Raw genomic sequence first — 24395 nt, 5'->3', positions numbered from 1 at the left:
TGGAAAAAGAAATATTAGATATCACTCCACATTAAAACAAAATTAAGAGTGGAGACAAAGCATTCACTTTTGTAAAACTCAAGATTTTAAATGTTTGTGTCTCTTTCAGATTTGAATTTAACATTATGAAAAAAGAGACACCAAGGACAATCATTAAGAATGATGGCTTGGAATGAACTGATTCAAATAATCAGGTTGACTCACGGCTTTTATACAAGAGTAGCAATCCTGCTTTGAATCTTCATGAATAGATATTTGTCTAATATTTCTTAAGATTATTTGTTTGTTAGATTTTTTTAAGATCAAAATTTGCATCACTAGCATTAGTTGTCAGTATGGCAATGATTTGGGGTTTTCCAGAGTTAGTATAAGTAAAAAGAGTGACTAGGTAACTGGTTTTCTATTTTTCAGTGATATATACAACCTAATCCATAATTTAGCACTGTGTGGGAAGAATAAAAATCCTAGTAATATCCTTGAGAAGGAGAGAAACTAGAACAAATTAAAGGGTAGTACAGATAATCTAATATCATTCCTAGAATATTCACTACAATAGACTCTTGACTATTCTATTACATTTAAAGTTATGTATCTCACTTTTGTTCTTACTACTCAATTAGCTTTAGTACATAGTGTCAACTATTTTACTTGATAATGATCTTGGAAATTTATCAAAATAAATTTGTGATATGGTAAAAAAAAACTAAGTAGGTATTTCCAATATATTTAGAAAGCCATTATTTTTCTTTAGTTCATCTGACTTTGGTGTACGGTACAGAAAGGTACCTAGCTAACAAGGTAGCATATTCTTTACTTCCAATAGCCTTCCATGAGCATTCCTATTCCAGAGAAGACTTCGTAGCCCAATATACTAGCAACCAAAGAAGACATCCAGAGGACACCACTCAGATTCCATATAAAAAGATAAGACACAAATATCGTACACACACACATGCATTATTATTTGCTTACCTTTTACATACTCTTTACAAAAATCTCAAGTGCTATATACCTTTCTATCATTAATAATCTTTATGAGAAATGCAATGCAAAAAAAAATTCTTTCATGTTCTTTACTTTCTCATTTCTATTGAAAACAATGTCTGGCCTTACATTCCAGGTATTATAAAAGAAGAGATAATAGCCTGTCTCTTTCATTTATCACTATATACCTTCAGAAAATTTATACCACCTAATGTGTAATTTAAAACACTTGCAACATTTTACCTTATCTTCTCTTATTTTTCTTGTCATTCTCTTGTCATAGATTTCTTTTACATGTGTTATAAATTCTTCATTATATCAAAATATAAATGTATAAATATGTGTGTATATATACGTGTGTACATATATATGAATGTTTATACATAAAATTATGTATAAACTACCTTTGAAAAAATAAAATTGCAGTAATAATAACCAAATATAATTTATGGTATTCTTCCTTAAAAGGATTCTATACTGCTTTCTGATATAATTTCCCTTAAAATAGAAAACATATTTTAGTCTCTCTTATTATGTGGATCTGCTAGGAATGAATTATCCAAAGTGTCTTTTATTTGAGTGTTCACTTCCATTTTTCAAGGGTAGTTTTGCTACATGTAGATTCTATAGTAACCTTTTTAAAAAATTTAAGCCATTTAAATCCATTGTTCCATTAACTTCTTGTTTGTTTTGTATACATTGATTAGTTACGTGTTACTATTTTTATACTTCTGCATGTGATGTATAGTTTTTTTGCAGCTCTTAAAATTCTTAAGGCTTTTTAAACTAATTTTACTACATTATGGCTAAGTATAATGTGTTTTCTGTTTTCTTTTTTGAATGTTTTGCTTTTTAGTTTATTTGATTTTGGCTTTGTAGAGGTTCTTGGATTTGTGGGTTGGATTTTTTTTTTTATTAAAATGGAAAAATTTAGCTATATTACTTATGCAAATATTTGTATGTTTTATTCTCCTTTCCCTCTCTCCCTTCCTGGAACTCTCATTGTGTGTATAGTATTCATTTTGATCGTGTCTCACATGATATTATGTATTGGCTCCTATTTTCCTATCATTTATTGCTCTCTGCTTCAGTTGGATAATTTATATTTAACAGTCTTCAAACTCAATGATCTTGTCTTCTGCTCAACCTGCCGCGAATCCCATCCAATGCATTTTTATTTTAAGACTTACGTTTCTCAGTTGTAAAATTTATTTTAGTTATTTTTTAGAGCTTATAATTCTCTCTCAAAATACTTCATTTCTTTGCATATGATATCCATTTTTTCTATATTTTTTGTAATATTTATAATAATTACTTTTTTACTAATTTAGTAAATAAAACCTATTTGTTAGGCTTCTTTTATCGACCTTACTTGTCTTAGTTACTAGTCAATTTTTATGTATATATGGGTGAAGTCCAGATATTACATGAAATAAAAAAGTTTGGACTTAGTGTCTAGAGTTTCATTTGTTTGGATGCCAGGATCTAACCCGTTTTCTCTCTCTGAGTGGTAAGGTAAGCTGTTTCTACACATATTCGTCATGTGTACTGGGAAAAATTTGGCTTCTCTTTTATACATTTTTAATTTTCTTTGGACTCAACTCTAGGAGGAACCTCATATTTAATCTCTAAAAGAATGTGCAGAACTGCACAATTTCTCTCTTCCTGTAAGGACCTCTTCTGTTTAATTTCTGTCAAATTTGGGGTAGGTGCAGGGATAAGAATCACTGGGCCAATGGATTTCTTTCTTCTTTTCAAGCTCTTCCACTCTCAAACTTGAACCAATAGTTCACACTGTCATTCAAAGCCCTAATGATTTTCTCACATCTCCATATGGCATCCTAACATAACCAGAAAATGTGTTTGTCTCTGATATTGAAACTGTGTGTTTTAGACATGAAGTCTTTTCCCATGCCTATGTCCTGAATGGTACTACCTAGGTTTTCCTCTAGGATTTTTATGGTATTAGGTCTAACATTTAAGTCTCTAATCCATCTTGAATTAATTTTCGTATAAGGGTTAAGGAAAGGATCCAGTTTCAGCTTTCTACTTATGGCTAGCCAATTTTCCCAGCACCATTTATTAAATAGGGAATCCTTTCCCCATTTCTTGTTTCTCTCAGGTTTGTCAAAGATCAGATGGCTGTAGATGTGTGGTATTATTTCTGAGGACTCTGTTCTGTTCCATTGGTCTATATCTCTGTTTTGGTACCAGTACCATGCTGTTTTGGTTGCTGTAGCCTTGTAGTATAGTTTGAAGTCAGGTAGCATGATGCCTCCAGCTTTGTTCTTTTGACTTAGGATTGTCTTGGCAATGCGGGGCCTTTTTTGGTTCCATATGAACTTTAAAGCAGTTTTTTCCAATTCTGTGAAGAAAGTCATTGGTAGCTTGATGGGGATGGCATTGAATCTATAAATTACCTTGGGCAGTATGGCCATTTTCACGATATTGATTCTTCCTATCCATGAGCATGGTATGTTCTTCCATTTGTTTGTGTCCTCTTTGATTTCACTGAGCAGTGGTTTGTAGTTCTCCTTGAAGAGGTCCTTTACATCCCTTGTCAGTTGGATTCTTAGGTATTTTATTCTCTTTGAAGCAATTGTGAATGGAAGTTCATTCCTGATTTGGCTCTCTGTTTGTCTGTTACTGGTGTATAAGAATGCTTGTGATTTTTGCACATTAATTTTGTATCCTGAGACTTTGCTGAAGTTGCTTATCAGCTTAAGGAGATTTTGGGCTGAGACAATGGGGTTTTCTAAATATACAATCATGTCATCTGCAAACAGGGACAATTTGACTTCTTCTTTTCCTAACTGAATACCCTTGATTTCTTTCTCTTGCCTGATTGCCCTAGCCAGAACTTCCAACACTATGTTGAATAGGAGTGGTGAGAGAGGGCATCCCTGTCTTGTGCCAGTTTTCAAAGGGAATTTTTCTAGTTTTTGCCCATTCAGTATGATATTGGCTGTGGGTTTGTCATAAATAGCTCTTATTATTTTGAGGTACGTTCCATCAATACCGAATTTATTGAGCGTTTTTAGCATGAAGGGCTGTTGAATTTTGTCAAAAGCCTTTTCTGCATCTATTGAGATATTCATGTGGTTCTTGTCTTTGGTTCTGTTTATATGCTGGATTATGTTTATTGATTTGCGAATGTTGAACCAGCCTTGCATCCCAGGGATGAAGCCCACTTGATCATGGTGGATAAGCTTTTTGATGTGTTGCTGAATCCGGTTTGCCAGTATTTTATTGAGGATTTTTGCATCGATGTTCATCAGGGATATTGGTCTAAAAATCTCTTTTTTTTGTTGTGTCTCTGCCAGGCTTTGGTATCAGGATGATGTTGGCCTCATAAAATGAGTTAGGGAGGATTCCCTCTTTTTCTATTGATTGGAATAGTTTCAGAAGGAATGGTACCAACTCCTCCTTGTACCTCTGGTAGAATTCAGCTGTGAATCCATCTTGTCCTGGACTTTTTTTGGTTGGTAGGCTATTAATTATTGCCTCAATTTCAGAGCCTGCTATTGGTCTATTCAGGGATTCAACACCGAAAAGCAACGGCAGCAAAAGCCAAAATTGACAAATGGGATCTAATTAAACTAAAGAGCTTCTGCACAGCAAAAGAAACTACCATCAGAGTGAACAGGCAACCTACAGAATGGGAGAAAATTTTTGCAATCTACTCATCTGACAAAGGGCTAATATCCAGAATCTACAAAGAACTCAAACAAATTTACAAGAAAAAAACAAACAACCCCATCAAAAAGTGGGCTAAGGATATGAACAGACATTTCTCAAAAGAAGACATTCATACAGCCAACAGACACATGAAAAAATGCTCATCATCACTGGCCATCAGAGAAATGCAAATCAAAACCACAATGAGATACCATCTCACACCAGTTAGAATGGCAATCATTAAAAAGTCAGGAAACAACAGGTGCTGGAGAGGATGTGGAGAAATAGGAACACTTTTACACTGTTGGTGGGATTGTAAACTAGTTCAACCATTATGGAAAACAGTATGGCGATTCCTCAAGGATCTAGAACTAGATGTACCATATGAACCAGCCATCCCATTACTGGGGATATACCCAAAGGATTATAAATCATGCTGCTATAAAGACACATGCACACGTATGTTTATTGCAGCACTATTCACAATAGCAAAGACTTGGAATCAACCCAAATGTCCATCAGTGACAGATTGGATTAAGAAAATGTGGCACATATACACCATGGAATACTATGCAGCCATAAAAAAGGATGAGTTTGTGTCCTTTGTAGGGACATGGATGCAGCTGGAAACCATCATTCTTAGCAAACTATCACAAGAACAGAAAACCAAACACTGCATGTTCTCACTCATATGTGGGAACTGAACAATGAGATCACTTGGACTCAGGAAGGGGAACATCACACACCGGGGCCTATCATGGGGAGGGGGAAGGGGGGAAGGATTGCATTGGGAGTTATACCTGATGTAAATGACGAGTTGATGGGTGCTGACGAGTTGATGGGTGCAGCACAGCAACATGGCACAAGTATACATATGTAACAAACCTGCACGTTATGCACATGTACCCTAGAACTTATGTATAATAATAATAAATAAATTTAAAAAAATTTAAAAAATAAAAAAAAAAGAAACTGTGTGACTTGCATTTCACATATCAAGGGCTTTTTCTTCACTGAAATTAAATTCAGTAAGCCTTTAGTTTTTGCTATTATTTGCTAGTTGGTTAGAAAATATCATGATTATTTCACCTGAGGTTTTCTATTGTACCATCCGAACAAAGTGTTTTCTTACCTCTTGTACAAAATCTGAAGTCTGTCTTTTCTCATTCTTATAATTAAGAGAATGCAAATAATTGTATAACGATGCCTTGTCCAGATTTAGTTGACTTGCAGATTTCCCGCTGAATATACCATTAACACCTTCATCTGTGTTAGATAGATGAATGACTTTTACTGCTGCTTATATAATAATTTTATCTGTATTTTCAATTATTTACATAAAATTTCCTGTTTTATAAGTAGCTCTTTATATTTATATTGTTCTTTTTTTTTTTTTTTATTGTTGACCACTTATTTCCCAAAATAACAATGCCTGGCACATAGCAGGTCCTCACTAATGAGAGTTAACTGAATGAATAAATGCCCTAGACAGGCACTGTCCAACAGAACCTCCCGTGTCAATGGAAATGTTCCATGTCTGTGCTGTCTGATATGGTGGCCACAGCTCCCTGATATATGATCAGCTGTGGTAGCAATGAGCACATGAATGGTGGCTACTGTAACTGAGAAGCTGAATTTTATTGTATTTTAATTATTTGAATTTAAATAGCTGCATGGATACCGTGGGTATGTATTGGATGCTGCAACCCTAGGCCAAGCAGATGGAGTTCTTTCAGTAGCCAGTGAAGAGAATAAAGAAAATAAAGCCTATATTGTTCTTAAATTATGCTTCATTAATACATTTATTATGAAAGAATAATTATATTCATAACTCCTCCTGATGGACTATACAGATTATGAACTACCCATAAACTTTTTTTCCACAGAATGATGTCATCTAACTAGGACCAATTGCTAAATTAAGATTGATTTCTCTCTCAATAGAAACTTACCTATTTGTCAAAGTTTATTATTTGTCTAGGTTCTTTTTTGCTGCATTGTTCTTATCAATACAATGATTCTTTCATCATAGGACCTCCTCCACAGAACCCACATCTCAAATACTTATCCAAATAATTTCAATTTACTTGGTTACCTCCTGACCAATTTTGATGTTGAACCTAGTTTAGTGTTCCCAGACAATTAATGATGTAACATGTAGAACACATGAGCTATTCCCCAGCAACTTTATGCCTATTTTCTACACAGTTCCATCCTTTAGTTCCTGTGACAGACACATTTCACTTGAACCACCATATTTCAATAGGAAACATAATATTGACCAAATATTTTTCTAGTATTCTTTCTTTTTGTGTTCTTTATATTGTTTTTATTTTATATTTTCACATTTGGATATTCATTATGTGACATATTTTGACATATTTTGGTGTATTTTTGTAAGTTAAATAACTATTAGTAAGTTTTGTTTCAAAAATTTTAGTAGGTAGGTAAATATTCTTCCAACAAAACATCCTATTTTAGCTATATCATTCTATTTATTTCAATATATCTGAACAGTAATCATATTCCATTCTCCTACTGCACTTTCTAATTTAACTATAATTGTATCATATATCATATCATATAACTAAATTTCATACTTCTATAAAATTACAAATGCTAATGAGATGCAATCTACTTTTACTGACAATTTCCTCGTTATAAAAATACATTCTTTTTTTATTTTTATTTTTATTTTATTTTATTTTATTCATTTATTTTTTCTTTTTATTATTATTATACTTTAAGTTCTAGGGTACATGTGCATAACGTGCAGGTTTGTTACATATGTATACTTGTGCCATGTTGCTGTGCTGCACCCATCAACTCGTCAGCACCCAACAACTGGCCATTTACATCAGGTATAACTCCCAATGCAATCCCTCCCCCATCCCCCCTCCCCATGATAGGCCCCAGTGTGTGATGTCCCCCTTCCCGAGTCCAAGTGATCTCATTGTTCAGTTCCCACCTATGAGTGAGAACATGCGGTGTTTGGTTTTCTGTTCTTGTGGGATTGTAAACTAGTTCAACCATTATGGAAAACAGTATGGCGATTCCTCAAGGATCTAGAACTACATGTACCATATGACCCAGCCATCCCATTACTGGGGATATACCCAAAGGATTATAAATCATGCTGCTCTAAAGACACATGCACACGTACGTTCATTGCGGCACTATTTACAATAGCAAAGACTTGGAATCAACCCAAATGTCCATCAGTGACAGACTGGATTAAGAAAATGTGGCACATATACACCATGGAATATTATGCAGCCATCAAAAAGGATGAGTTTGTGTCCTTTGTAGGGACATGGATGCAGCTGGAAACCATCATTCTTAGCAAACTATCACAAAAATACATTCTTTATGTTAGATATTTCTTTAACAATTTAGTTATATTTATTTTTTAGACAATCCCATATTTTAACTTCAAATATATTTTAAAATTATTTATTTCTATTTTTAATCTATAACACAGTATTGTACATACAACAGATGCCTTATCATCTGAGTTTTTTCTATTTTTAAAACACATCTTTTGAATTATGGTCATTCTGTTTTGAATTATCTTTCCATTTATTGCAACAGACATGTTTTCAATTTGCTTCTAATCTCCTATGTTATCGCCTTTGTTTCACAACATTATATAGGATTTATTATTTATCTATGACATTTGTGTTCCTTGACATCAATTTTTTCCAGTTTCCCCTATAAAATCAGTGCATAGTCTCTAGTCTTAAAATGGCTTTAGATGAGTAGAAATAAGCAATTTAGTTTATATTAATATGTCTACAAGTATATTTGTATTTATGAACTCATACATTTTAATTACAACTTATAAATATTTAAATTTATATTTCTAATTTTAAACTTTTTTCCTTTTAAAAACAGCAAAATAACATTAATTTTCTTAATATTTCAATTATAGCTTTGGGGTCTTATAGAGACAAACATTCGTAAATCACTTATAACTGTAAGTTAAATATGCATCACTCCTTTTTCATATATCCTATGCTCCCCGAAGATTATTTATTCACAGCACATATTATTTTTCTTTACGTAATTTATCACTCAGTCTTTTGACTGGAATTAAAGCATCCATTGTTGAAAACTGAAATGGCTTCAACATAATTAAATTATATTTAATAAATATTTAGTCTCTTCAAACTTTATGACTGACATTTGTTCCTGTATTAATGTTAGTATTATTACCTATAAATAGTACAGTCTTCCTTTCAATATTGTTCTCCATATAATTTATGAAATAAAATTAATGGAAAGAAAATAATGATATTAATATTTTAAAGAAAAGTTAAGTACATATAGAAAATCATTATTCAAATTGCTCTTTAAAATCTATTTTAAACACAGCTCCCAGAATATATTGCTCTGTGAGTGTGTGTGTGCATGTGCAAATGAAAAATATAAGTGGAGGAGAGAGAAAAAGAATATATCTAATATTTCTCAACTTCTATTTATTTTTTATTTATAAATCATGTTTCCATTTCCATGGTTGTACTGACAGAAATAATAAATTGTGGGGAAAAAAATAAAGAAAACATATATATCTGGTTCAGAATATACTTAAAGCTTAAATGATACTTAAGGAATCATTTTCTTGTACCTAGAAAATATTTACACATTTCATAAGCAAATTTCTTGATATATAATTAATTTATTCTACCAAAACGTTTTACATCATATTTACCATTTCTAAGAGTAGTCTACGTTCACCCTGAGAAGGTCAGTATCAGAAGTCGATACCAACTACTTCTATCCTTATTTTTTGAAGGGAGAAATTTATCTAAATAAATTTATTTTTATATTAATAAAATAGAAATTCCCATTTTAACTGTAATGAATTCTTTTATTGCCTAAGTTTTTCTTGATGCTCATGCTTTTTAAAATTTTCTAAGGATAGAAAAGATAATAGCTTGACATAGCTTGAAATATCAAGGCCTCTATATACACTAATTAGTCATTGGATATGGTTTGGCTGTGTCTCCACCCAAATTTCATCTTGAATTGTGGTTCCCATAATCACCCCATGTCCTGGGAAGGACCCAGTGGGAGGTAGTTGAATCATGGGGGCAATTACCCTCATTTTGTCCTCATGACAGTGAGTGAGTTCTCACAAGATCTGATGATTTTATAAGGGGCTTTTCCTTCTTTTGCTGGGCACTTCTCCATGCTGTCATGGGAAGAAGGACGTATTTGCTCCCCCTTCTACCATGATTGCAAGTTTCCTGAGACCTCCCCAGCCCTCTGGAACTACAAGTCAATGAAATCTCTTTCCTTTATAAATTACCCAGTCTTGAGTATGTCTTTATTAGCAGCGTGAGAATGGACTAATACATCATCTCTAAGTATAATTTTGTTTCATTTTAACAGTATTTAGGAAGAAAATTATCATGACTCTAATTTTATTTTACATATTCTTTCTGGTGGCAGAGTCTGGAAAGAACCATAGAAATGGCACCTCAGATGGGGAAGGAAAAAAAGAACAAGTCATCAGCTTTGGATTTCAGGGGCTGAAGTAGAGAATATATTTGAGGTCTGCCACATTTCTGTACCTTTCAATGACACTCTGTCCATGTTATTGGTATCGCTGACAAATAAACTATCTGCTGCATGACTGGCGGGTGAAGAATAAGGGTGACCGAAATGAATTCTCACCTTAAACCACCATGTTGGCATCCACAATGTGACCCAGAAGTGCAAGGGTCTGGACACTGTTGCTCTACACATCAGATTACAGACCACAGGAGGAAATACAACCAAGATCCATGGGCCTGGGGCTCAGTCAGTCCTCAGTGCCCTTGCTCATTAAGGAAAGGAGATTGGGTAGATTAAGGATGTCATTGACATCTTCTGTCAGCACTCATAGGAAGGAGGGTCACTATTGTAGCCATCTATAAACAAGAATACTCGAAATAATGTTTTATGTTTATAAATTGTCCTTGATTAAGCCAAAAATGTATATGAACTCTAAATAATAAATATTTCTGAACTAACGAAATGTTCTTAATAAATAAGCATACCAATGAGATGCTATTTTTAAGCAAACACAAATTCTTCTCTTTTTCACTTTGTTTTGCACGATATTACTTTAGTTAGCCTGAGTTATCCAGCTGACGCAAGTTATATTAAGTTGGGATTAGGTTTTGATTTTTGTTTTTTTTTTTTGAGATAGAGTCTTCCTCTGTCACCCACGATGGAGTGCAGTGGCACAGTCTCGGCTCACTATAACCTCCCCCTCCTGGGTCCAAGTGATTCTCCTGCCTCAGCCTCCAGAGTAGCTGGGATTGTAGGCATGTGCCACCACACCAGGCTAATTTTTGTATTTTTAGTAGAGACAGGGTTTCACCGTGTTGGCTAGGCTTATCTCGAACTCCTGACCTCAAGTGATCCACCCGCCTTGGCCTCCCAAAGTGCTAGGATTACAGGTGTGAGCCACTGTGCCCAGCTTGATTAGGATTTTTATAGCAAAAGTAATATGGATTGAAATATTTTAAGATTTTTACATTCAAAATTGTATTAACTCCCAATGTAACAGAATTCAAAGCCAGTTTCACTAAGACATCTTATAAAATCTGTATCATATAAAAGCCAATCCAGAGCTGCTATTATATTTGGTTTATATCATCTCAATTTATGATGGCTGGGCGATATATGCTTCTGCCTAGGGAAGAAGGGTTATGTGATTTAAAGGATACAAAAGGCCTGATGCTAGGCCCTTCTTGACCTATAAAGCAAGGAAATTATGGAAGAGTGAGTGGCCATTATTTACAGTATTGGTTTTACTCCTACTCATTTTCTACAGTCTTTGGAAGAAGAGGAGTTATTAGAAATCTGCAAGAAGAAAACTGAGGGCCAGATGACATTGAAACTAGTGGCAGAAGCCACTAAATAAGCTAAAGGGAGGATTGTGGCTTCTCAAGGAAGCTATCTGTATGGTCACTTCCAGCAGAGACTAAGTAATGAGAACATAACATCAGCAAGTAGACTGTAGCAATGTGATACTATTGCAAAATTATACATTTGTCCATGGTATTTACATGCTGTATACCAAACCCATGATGAGGGACTAAAATGCACTGAAAACATTAATAGACTAGCATAGGTCTAGAGCAGAAGGAAAGGATTTAGTGATTGATTTCTACCTACTGGCAAATAATCTAGGTAGAACATTTGCACCACAGCTGGTAATATATATTAGGGACAAAAGCAGTCCAGAAACTCCACAAGAGATCTGCATGGCTCACTGAAGATGAACAACATAATTCCCTGTTAACCAGAAAACACAAAAACACTTCCAATGTAGATTCCATCTTGGGAGACAGAAGAGGAGTAATTATAAAGAGATACTATCTTAAAAATACTATTATCCCAAATTTTATTTCCATGGTTTGAAATAGTATTAAGGAGTTATAGCCATTTGGCTTAACAAATGTTTTTTAAGCATCTACTATACAGGGATTTCTCTGTGAGATCCTTGAGGAATATAAATGCATTAGCTGCTTACCTCATACCTATTGCTATGTGAAAGCAAAAATAATTGACCATAGATCATGATTTTTCCAGCTAAGTAACTAAAACTACACTAGCTTGTGTCTTCAGAGAACATTATAGTCAGAATATGTTAATTGCTGGTTCCATGACTGAAGAAACTTCATGTCTCATGCCTACCTCCCATGCCTCCATATCCTTTACTTTTCAATAGAGCCTGGCACAGAGTGACTATTCAATAAATGTTTGCAGAATTAATGAATTCCAGCCTCTGAGTCAATGCCTTCCTTTTCAGATGTCAAAGTGAATAAACACTGTTCTTATTGTTCTTAAGCCTGAAAACACTGAAAATGGCCCTCTCACAATTTGGAAACCACAGTTTCCAATCAGGTTTCTGTGAAGCTTCTTTTTCATTGAGTGCTACTTCCTTCTCTTGTGGTATGTGCCACCTTTAAGATGTTGCCAACACTAGTCACAGAATTATAAACTCATGATATTTCTAATTTTAAGGGGTCTTTCATTCTGTGGCTACATCTCTGTTACGTGTTCTGGAATCCAGTCAAGCAGCTGCTATCAACCAGAGATGAGTACTCTGCCACCAACAAAACTAAAAGCATCCTAGAAAGAACGATTATGTCTGGAGAGAGGGAAGAGTGAAAATAAACTTCAAGGATAAAGGAGTGTTCAAGCTAGATCTTAAAAGGACATCAATGTTCATAGAAAAAAAGACACTGTAAAATAAGAAAAGGCATAATAGAGCCAACTTTATAAGGCGTTAAGGAGATACAATAATTTTTTTTACCAAATATCCTACTTATGTTAACATTTTGGCTCATTCATTTTGAAATTTCAACATTTTAAACAGCAGTAGAGAAACACACCATATTTTAACATTCTGCATTATTTTATTATCTTATTTACATGTATAGTAAATTGAGGAAAATCATTATTGTGACTCAGAATATAATTGATATTTAAATCAGTTAATTCTACTTTCTCATGGGTATAGGCTGAAATGTTATCTTGCTTTTCTCAATTTAACAGAATATATAGATTTCTATGAATATCAAATTATAAATAAAATTAAAAGATTAATGTCCATATAATATTCGTAAAAATATTATTTAAAAACATATGGTTTTACACTTCTTTTTCTCACAAGAAAATTGTGTTACACTTTTTACGGTTGCTACTAAGTATCTTCCTGTCTCCCCACATTAAAATAAAAGCTGACATCACAGAATTTAATGGAATACCTCAACTGTTTATTTTTTGATTGGAAGCTTAACCTTTAAACTACAATCTAATTTTTCCTTTAGTTTTCCAGTCTGCATTTACTATACTATTTTGTTTCAAAATGTAACAGTTAGCACATCAAAAAGCTGATCCACAATGATCAAGTTGGCTTCATCCCTGGGATGGAAGGCTGGTTCAACATACGCAAATCAAAAAACGTAATCCATCATATAAACAGAACCAAAGACAAAAGCGACATGATTCTCTCAATAGATGCAGGAAAGGCCTTCGACAAAATTCAACAGCCCTTCATGCTAAAAACTCAATAAACTAGGTAGTGATGGGATGTATCTCAAAATAATAAGTTTGATTTATGACAAACCCACAGCCAATATCATACTGACTGGGCAAAAACTGGAAGCATTCCCTTTGAAAACTAGCACAAGACAGGGATGCCCTCTCTCACCACTCCTATTCAACATAGTGTTGGAAGTTCTGGCTAGGGCAATCAGGCAGGAGAAAGAAATAAAGGGTGTTCAATTAGGAGAAGAGGAAGTCATATTGTCCCTGTTTGCAGATGACATGATTGTATATTTAGAAAACCCCATCATCTCAACCCAAAATTACTTAAGCTGATAAGCAACTTCAGCAAAGTCTCAGGATAAAAAAATCAATGTGCAAAAATCACAAGCATTCCTATACACCAATAACAGACAGATAGGCAAATGGTGAGTGAACTCCCATTCACAACTGCTTCAACGAGAATAAAATACCTAGGAATCCAACTTACAAGGGATGTGAAGGATCTCTTCAAGGAGAACTACAAACCACTGCTCAACGAAATAAAAGAGGACACAAACAAATGGAAGAACATTCCATGCCCATGGATAGGAAGAATCAATATCATGAAAATGGCCATACTGCCCAAGGTAATCTATAGATTCAATGCCATCCCCGTCAAGCTACCAATAAATTTCTTCACAGAATTGGAAAAAAACTACTTTAAAGTTCATATGGAACCAAAAAGAGCCTGCATTGCCAAGACAATCCTAAGCCAAAAGAATAAAGCTGGAGGCATCACGCTACCTGACTTCAAACTATACTACAAGGTTACAGTAACCAAAACAGCATGGTACTGGTACCAAAACAGAGATGTAGACCAATGGAATGGAACAGAGCCCGTGGAAATAATACCACACATCTACAACCATCTGATCTTTGACAAACCTGAGAGAAACAAGAAATGGGGAAAGGATTCCCTATTTAATAAATGATGGTGGGAAAACTGGCTAGCCATATGTAGAAAGCTGAAATGGGATCCCTTCCTTACACCTTATACAAAAATTAATTCAAGATGGATTAGAGACTTAAATGTTAGACCCAAAACCATAAAAACCCTAGAAGAAAACCTAGGTAATACCATTCAGGACATAGGCATGGGCAAGGACTTCATGTCTAAAACACCAAAAGCAATGGCAACAAAACCCAAAATTGACAAATGGGATCTAATTAAACTAAAGAGCTTCACACAGCAAAACAAACAACCATCAGAGTGAACAGGCAACCTACAGAATGGGAGAAAATTTTTACAATCTACCCATCTGACAAAGGGCTAATATCCAGAATCTACAAAGAACTTAAACAAATATACAAGAAAAAATCAAACAACCCCATCAAAAACATGGGTGAAGGATATGAACAGACACTTCTCAAAAGAAGACATTCATACAGCCAACAGACACATGAAAAAATGCTCATCATCGCTGGCCATCAGAGAAATACAAATCAATTGAGATACCATCTCACACCAGTTAGAATAGTGATCATTAAAAAGTCAGGAAACAACAGGTACTGGAGAGGATGTGGAGAAATAGGAACACTTTTACACTGTTGGTGGGACCATAAACTAGTTCAACCATTGTGGAAGACAGTGCGGTGATTCCTCAAGGATTTAGAACTAGAAATACCATTTGACCCAGCCATCCCATTACTGGGTATATACCCAAAGGATTTTAAATCATGCTGCTGTAAAGACACATGCACAGGTATGTTTATTGCAGCACTATTCACAAAAGTAGACTTGGAACCAATCCAAATGTCCATCAATGACAGACTGGATTAAGAAAATGTGGCACATATACACCATGGAACACTATGCAGCCATGAAAAAGGATGAGTTCTTGTCCTTTGCAGGGACATGGACGAAGCTGGAAACCATCATTCTGAGCAAACTATCACAAGGACAGAAAACAAAACACCGCATGTTCTCACTTATAGGTGGGAATTGACCAATGAGAACACTTGGACACAGGATGGGGAACATCACACACCGGGGTCTGTCATGTAGTGTGGGGGGTGGGGAGGGATAGCATTAGGAGATATACCTAATGTAAATGATGAGTTAATGGTTACAGCACACCAACATGGCACATGTTGTATACATATGTAACAAACCTGCACATTATGCACAGGTACCCTAGAACTTAAAGTATAACAAAAAATAAATTTAAAAAAGAAATAAGGAATAATTTCAATTTAACAAATATACATTTTAACCTTGATTACATCAATGAACAGTTTATATCAGCTTGAAGAAAAATATAATTCACTCTAATAAATATATTCCATTTCTCAACAATGACAATTTTGTTAGTTAAATTATAAAAGAGAAACATAATTTAAATTATTTCACACCTCCCTTATTTGTAAAAATTTCTACTTTTATTTATCTTTTCTAATTTATCTTTTTTTCTTCTTGCTTGTTCTTGAGAGGACACAGTACAAAATGAAAAAAACAGCAGGGAGTAAAATTTTGATAGTATCATTACATAGGAGGGTTTTCTCATTATAGAAGTTCTCTTACTGTTATCAGTGTTAAAATACCTTTCATTATGTGTGTGTCTTTGAAAATTATATTAATAATTTTTGGAAGATTCAAAGCTTCATTTGGGACTGGACACAAAGGAGTGGATAATTAGTTGATGACCCAGAGGAGGCTTTTGTCTTGATGGAAACAGGCAATTTAGCCCAGGGAAGTGTTGCAGATTAGAATCCATTATATAACATTCCAGGATTTTTTTTTTTTTTTAATGAGAGAAGCTACTGGTAAAACACAGTAGGAAATAAAATGTGTCTTATCCAAATTAGAGAAAGTAGCCTTTGTAGTCATATGGCATTATGCTAAATATATGAGGTTAAATTTAAACTTTCAAGTGTGATGGCTTGGGAGAAATAAAATCTATGATTATTTGGATTGATAAACTATGGATAAAGGTTATAAAAGACACAAATAGAATTAAGTATATGCATCTTTGGTTTTCCATCATTTACACTTACATAAATAAATGACTAAAAAGTCTGTGAAAAAACAAAATAGCTGCAAACTAATTCCTTCACCTTTCAAATTCTTCAGAAACACTATCTTATTTAGTTTTAAAAAACAGTTTAAATCTGTCATGTATTAAAACCACACTATGGGCTCTTTCTCTTTTATGGATTTTTTATTATTTAAAATAATACCTTGTCACTTTAAATATAAAGAATGTGAAAAATCCTTTTGGAGAGAATAACTTTTAAAGTTATGTTGATACAAATACAATATTTTATTTAGATAGTTTTCTAGACAGCATTATGGCAACACATTTGATCGCTTGATTTAAACCCTGCCTCATAACAATTGATGACACCAATTGTTTTAATTTCTGAGGCCAAAAATATTGCAAGCCTTCTTGATTCATTTCTTTGTCTCACTACCCCTGCCTCTAATATCCATGTGGATATCCTCTTGTTTCTATCCTAAACGTATACACAAAATTCAACCACTTCTCCCACCTTGATGAACCATCCTCATTTCTCATTTAGATCAAAACAACACATTCTTTAATGGTCTCCTAGATTATCTTCTTGCTGTGTTGCAATATATTTTCCACAAAGAAAAAAGATTATTTGCAAAAATCACTTCTACTTACTCTTCTGTTCAAAACGCTGTGATAGGTCCCATTTTGTCACACCAGCTAGCCAGTTAGGTATGGGCAGAGCAGGAGAGGGCTCCCAGGCCCTTCCACACACCTCGAATGTTTGGAAGCCATCAGGTGATGGTCGGGCAGTTAGTTGTTAATTGTTTCTCTAAAATAATAATTGATTGCAGCCAGGGCCAGGGAAAGGCAGTCTCCCAGTAAGGAGAAACACCTGTATCTGATGAACAGTAGCTTCCTGATAAGATCTCCAGAGTTGAGTAAGTGGGCTCATGCACTTGCACTAGGAGGTAAAAGGACAAAGCTTAACTCATATATGGCCTTCTAGGAACATTTGACTGGTAAGAGAAGAATGACTCAAGTGAGCATGTGTATAATTCCAGTAAACATTCTACACATGCAGCTCCTCCCACAATTTGCCAGGTAACTACACACACTACACGTGTAAACAGCCCACTCCAGAGAAATAATCAGGGAAAAGAGACGCAGGACCCCAGAAGCATAGCACTGTATAAAACCCCAAATGAAAGGTCAAATAGTGCACCTGATCGCTCAAGTGGCCCACCTGCACCTCCTCCAAGTGTACTTCTTTTTCTTTCCTGCTCTAAAACTTTTAAAATAAACTATCACTCCTGAACTAAAACTTGCCTCTCACTCTGCTTTATGCCGCTCAGCTGAATTCTTTCTTCTGAGGAGGTAAGAGTGGAAGTTGCTGCAGACCTATCTCAATTTGCATTGGTAACACATTTTGATGCCATGTGGCTCAGATACATTCCCTAGTGCTAACAATTTCACTACTAGTAAAGCCACACTTGTGGTCATCTAAATAGCCCTCCATGATTTACCAACCCCTCCCACAAACATGCATTTCTCTCTCGATATTCTTGTTCATTCATTATGGAAAACAGTATGGCGATTCCTCAAGGATCTAGAACTAGAAGTACCATATGACCCAGCCATCCCATTACTGGGGATATACCCAAAGGATTATAAATCATGCTGCTATAAAGATACATGCACACGTATGTTCATTGTGGCACTATTCACAATAGCAAACACTCGGAATCAACCCAAATGTCCATCAGTGACAGACTGGATTAAGAAAATGTGGCACACATACACCATGGAATACTATGCAGCCATAAAAAAGGATGAGTTTGTGTCCTTTGCAGGGACATGGATGCAGCTGGAAACCATCATTCTCAGCAAACTATCGCAAGAACAGAAAACCAAACACCACATGTTCTCACTCATAGGTGGGAACTGAACAATGAGATCACTTGGACTCGGGAAAGGGAACATCATACACTGGGGCCTATTATGGGGGAGGGGGGAGGGATGGCATTGGGAGTTATATTTGATGTAAATGACGAGTTGATGGGTGCTGACGAGTTGATGGGTGCAGCACACCAACATGGCACAAGTATACATATGTAACAAACTTGCATGTTATGCACGTGTACCCTAGAACTTAAAGTATAATAATAATAAATAGCTGTCAAAAAATAAATAAATAAAATTTAAAAAAAGAAAAATTCACCTTAATAGGAACATAGAACAATCTTAAATTTGTATGTTTCAGATAACATGATTCTTAAAATACATAAAACAAAAGTTAATAGAACTAAAAGGGGAAAAAATCTTAAGAATAATTGGGCATTTTTTACACATTTCTAAATACCTAGTTAAAAAAGAAGTAGGCCCAAAATATCAATAACAATATAGAAGACTTGAACAACACAATCGATTTGATCTAAATGATATGTATATATACTCAATAGCTGCAAAATATACGTGTTTTTCAAGTACATAGGGAATGTTTAACTAAATAGAACAGATATCTAGACATACACAAGTTACAACTCATTTCAAAACAACAAATATAAAGAATTGAATTCCTTTATTATAATGTAATTGTCACAGATATAAACACCACTGAGATAAGTGAAACATTCTGAAATATTCACAAATTTAGCAGCACACTTAAAAATATCCAAGGGGTCAAACAAAGCACAATTAAAATTTGGTGATAACTTGCATTGGAAAGATAACAAATATATGCCAAGTCCTTAATCTTGGGATGTAGCTAAAGCAGTGCTTATCACTCTAAATACACATATTATAGCAGAAGAAGTGCTGACAATGGCTGGCCAAAGTTTGTATCAATCTCAATAAACTACAAAAAGACAGTTAAACAAAAACAAGTAAATTAGATGAAAGGAGATAATAGATATAACAACATATATATTATTAAATATAAAATACACATTCAACAAAGAAAATTTCACAAAGTCAAAATTTTGTCAACATTAATAAAATGAATAAACTAGAAGAATCAAATAAGGAAAAAAGAAAAATTACCAAATAAGAGGTCAGGCGTGGTGGCTCACACCTGTAATTCCAGCACATTGGGAGGCCAAGGTTGGTGGATCACTTGAAATCAGGAGTTTGAGACCAGCCTGGCTAACATGGCAAAACCCCATCTCTAGTAAGAATACAGAAATTAGCTTGGCGTAGTGGTGTATGCCTATAATTCTAGCTACTCAGGAGGCTGAGGCAAGAGACTCACTTGAGCCCGGGAGGCGGAGGTTGCAGTTAGCTGAGATCATGCCACCGCACTCTGGCCTGGGGGACAGAGTAAGACTGTTTAAAAAAAAAAAAAGAAGAAGAAGAAGAAGAAGAAGAAGAAGAAGAAAAAGAGGGCATCAGAATAAAATTTGTAGACATTGAATAGATAAGATAATGTATGCTAATAAATTTGACAATTAAAACATAATGCAATAATCTTTGTAAAATGCAGTGTTACATATAAAGTTTTGGTGCTGCGAAAGGAATACCACTTGAACAGAAAATTTTCTTTTTAATTCTCAGCAAGGCAATTTACTTCTATAGAAGCGCGCTTCCTTACAGATGGAGCAATGGTGAGCGCACACTTGGACGAGGGAGGGGAAGGGATTCTTATCCCTGAGGCACGTTGCCCCTGCTGCTGTGTCATTCCCTATTGGTGAGGGTTGGCCGCACAGGCTAAACTAATTTTGATTGGCAAATTTAAAGAGAGTAACGGGGTGAGTGCTTTGGCGGGAGTCAGGGCAGAGCAGGAAGGAGGTAATCAGAATGAGTCAGGGTGGAGCAGGTGATCAAAAAAGGTTGCTTTACGAGAAAGTTAAGTTTAAAAGTAGAAGGCACAGAATTGAACATACTGACATATTAATTCTTTGAAAAGAAATTTAGAACTCATATCTAACAACAACTTTCCAAATGGACAGAAGAGCAACAGAAAATTTGAATAAAATATATTTATTTTTAAAATGATTATAATAAAGCTGGAGAAAAATACATTATTTAAAAACTTCTCATAAAAAAAGTCTTTAAACAAACAACCAAAAAATTCAGATGGCTTCCTTGATAATTTATTCTAAAAATTGAAAGGAGAAAGAATACCGATTTTAAGGAAATTCTTCCTGTAGAGTGAAAAGAGGAAAACATTTTTTAACATGTTTTGTAAGACAAAATAGAGTCTGTTATCAAAACCCTGACAACTTTATTAGTAGGAAAATTACTGTGCAATAACTGTCATAACCCTAAAGCAAAATCCCTAAATAAAATATTAACAAGCCAAAGGCAACACCTACTGGAAAGAATAATCCATTGTGACTCAGATGCATTCATTCCAGGAATGCACAACTGTTTAATATTAGAAAATCAATCAATATAGTTTAATACATTAACAAAATAAATGCATTACATGATCACCTAGTATGTGCAGAAAAATATTTCAGAAAATCAATGCTGATTCATGAAAAAAATAAAACTTCTAGGCAAACCAGGAAGAGAAAGAAACTTCCCTAATGTGGGATAAAACATACCCACCAAAGAAGAATTATTTTTAAATGACATGATGATATACGTAGAAAAATGAAATTAATTTATAAAATATTAGGATGTATATGCAGATTTAGTAAGGACACTAGATATTTGGTCAATTTATGAAAATTGTATTTTAATACAATTGTATTCTACATGTTAAGCAATAAAAAATTATCAATGAGTATTAAAACCATGCATTTTTATTAAGCAAATATTAGGATTACAGGTAAATACATATAAGGAGAGAGATTGTTCTTCCAGATGTTCACGTGGCTAAAACTTAATGTGTTCTGAAATTCAACTCCTCAGCAGTCCTGTGGTCAGCAAACTATTTGAAATTAAAACTCATACTCTCTACCGTTTTGGTTCCTCTTATCCTGCTCTTGTTTTTCTTTTCTTTTTAGTTTTTTGAAGGTTGTTTTGTTTTCTGTAAAATTGTTTATTTCTGTGTTTGTTTTCTCTCTCTTTTCATAAATATGTAAACTCTGTGAGCACATGGTTCTCAGGCTGTTATTTTTAAATGATACATTCCAAGATCAATAGTGCTTCGTACATGTTAAGTACTTGTTAAGTATTTTTTTAACAAGTAAATAAGGTCAATATTATCTTATACACTCTAGATTGAAGAAATCAAATAAATAAAGTCTTGCAATATAAGATGTTGGTAAGGATATGGAGCAATAGGAGTGCTCATACACTACTGGAAGCACAATCAATTTTGAAAACATGCTGCTACTCAACAACAATATCAATGTGTACATGCCTCATAACGAAATAATTTTACTACTAGTTATATATTCTTGGGAAACTCTTACACGTGTATAAAAGGAGATACATAAAATAATATTTACTCAAGAATCACTCAGAATATCACACCTGGAACTAAACAAAATGTTCATTAACATTAGAATAAATGAATATGCTCTGTGATATTCATACAATGGGATACTCTATAACAATAAAACAAATGCATCATATAGCATCATTAATTAATTGAAAATATTTACACAGAAATAATCTTTTATTAAAAAATAGACAAAGCAATTTTCAAGTATACAACATATTGTTATTAATTACTATCACTGTAAGAAGCATGCAAGGTAATCCATGTATTAATTAGCTTGATTTAACCATTCTACTATGTATACAGATATCAAAACATCTTGTTGTATACCATAAATGTACACAACTTTATTCTTCAATAAAATGTATTAAAATACAAAGCTCAACTACATAGATAAGTAGATAGATAGATAGCTAAAACCTACTTTTAGCTAGCTAGATAGATTAGATAGAAAGGCATATATATGTGGGTGATAAAAACTATAAAGAAATACAAGGTGATGATTAATACTCAATTTAGCATAGTGAAAACACAGACTAAGAATGCAATGACAAACTCTCTGGGAGTTCATCCATTATTTTCCCTTTTTCTTCAGTTTGAAGCTAGACTATAACTCTAATGTTCACAGGTAGTTCCTTGATACGCTTTTATACTTCTGTGTAATAGAATATCTTTTGACACATAAAACCTACTGGACTGTGTTTCATGCACTATAACTTCCCTTGTCTACCAGCCAAATACAGAATGTTTGCAGGGATATTCCAAGGCTGAAGGCCACATGGAAAGAACCTTGTTTTCCAACAAACTCTGCACGTAGATGTGGGGGTTCTTGGGTATTATGTTTAGCTTGTGTTGACTTATTCAGAAAGAATTGTCTTAGTCCATGTGTGTTGCTATAAAAGAATGTCTGAGGCTGGGTGATTTATAAAGAAAAGAAGCTTATTTGGCTTATGGTTCTGTGGGTGGCATAGGAAGCATAGCACCAGCAATTGCTTCTGGTTAGGCTGGTTAGGTCTATGGCTGCTTTCATTCAGAGCAGAAGGCCAAGGGAAGCCAGCATGTACAGAGATCAAATGGCAACAGAGAGAGCGAGGCAGGTGCCAAGTTCTTGTTAACAACTAGCTCTTATGGGAACACATAGAGAACTCGCTCCTTACCAAGAGGACAGCACCAAGACATTCATAAGGAATCTTCTTCTATCACCCAAGCACCTCCCATTAGGCCCCACCTCGGAACTACAGAAGAGTGAAATGAAAAGGGACGTTTGTGGGGCTTCTGGGTCTTGACAGTCATCCAGTTTGGGTCCTGGATGGTGATACTTAATAATTATTGCCTGAAATACACTTATTTTGTTTATATACTTATTCATATGTATTATCTAATTTAAAATAAAAATATAAATTATAATATAGCGTTTATATAGTATCTATAACTTGTATATATCACATCAAGTTTTCTTAATTTTAATGTCTTGAATACAGCATCTTTAACTATTTTACATATACTCCTAATATACAGTGTATAATAAAATATACAATGCTATATTTAAAATGTTTTATATGGGAAAGAGAAAGACTTGCTGAGAGAAACTCAAATTCTGTTATATAAGCCCTATATGAATCAGTACACTTTATCTTTTTAATATTAGCAGTTCTATCTCCAATTTGCTTATTTGGCTATGTAAACACTAGGAAAGAGAAAGAAGAGTATAATAAAATAATTGCAGCTAGAACATGGCTTTGTTCTTTTTGTAAAAGTTACAGACAAAATATTAAAAATGCACTGAACCACGTTGTATAAAATAGTTTCATTCATTTTTAATAGTTTGCTCTTGTGGACTATTTGTTCCTACAGTCTTGTTGAAAATTACAATAGAAGTAATAAAAGTTCTCAAAATATTTAAATAAAACACAATTTTTGATAATTAAAACAATTATTTCCACTCAACCTTTGCCTTAGAGAAACTGTTTTTGTTGTTTATTTTTTGTTTGTTTGTTTTTCTTCTGTTATTTTCTTTTTACTGGAGCATTTAATTTGCCATTATATCATTTGACTTTCACTTGATGTGAATACAGAATTGATGGAATTGATGTATTTTCTGCTTTTGTTCTTTCTTTGCTATCTAGGGAAAACATGATGTATTTATTACTCAGAATTTCACAAGATAATGCAAATATTTGTTTTGAAATCACATGTCAGTATTAGATGTGCACTGTTTTTATCTCTTCAGCCTCAAATTCTAATGTATATGACCATCAAAATAAAAATATTAAATCAAAATATCCTCCATTTTCTCAGAA

The sequence above is a fragment of the Macaca nemestrina genome, chromosome 3, assembly GCF_043159975.1.
Source record: "Macaca nemestrina isolate mMacNem1 chromosome 3, mMacNem.hap1, whole genome shotgun sequence".
Lineage (NCBI taxonomy): Eukaryota > Metazoa > Chordata > Mammalia > Primates > Cercopithecidae > Macaca > Macaca nemestrina.
Note: the sequence above shows the minus strand (reverse complement) of the source record.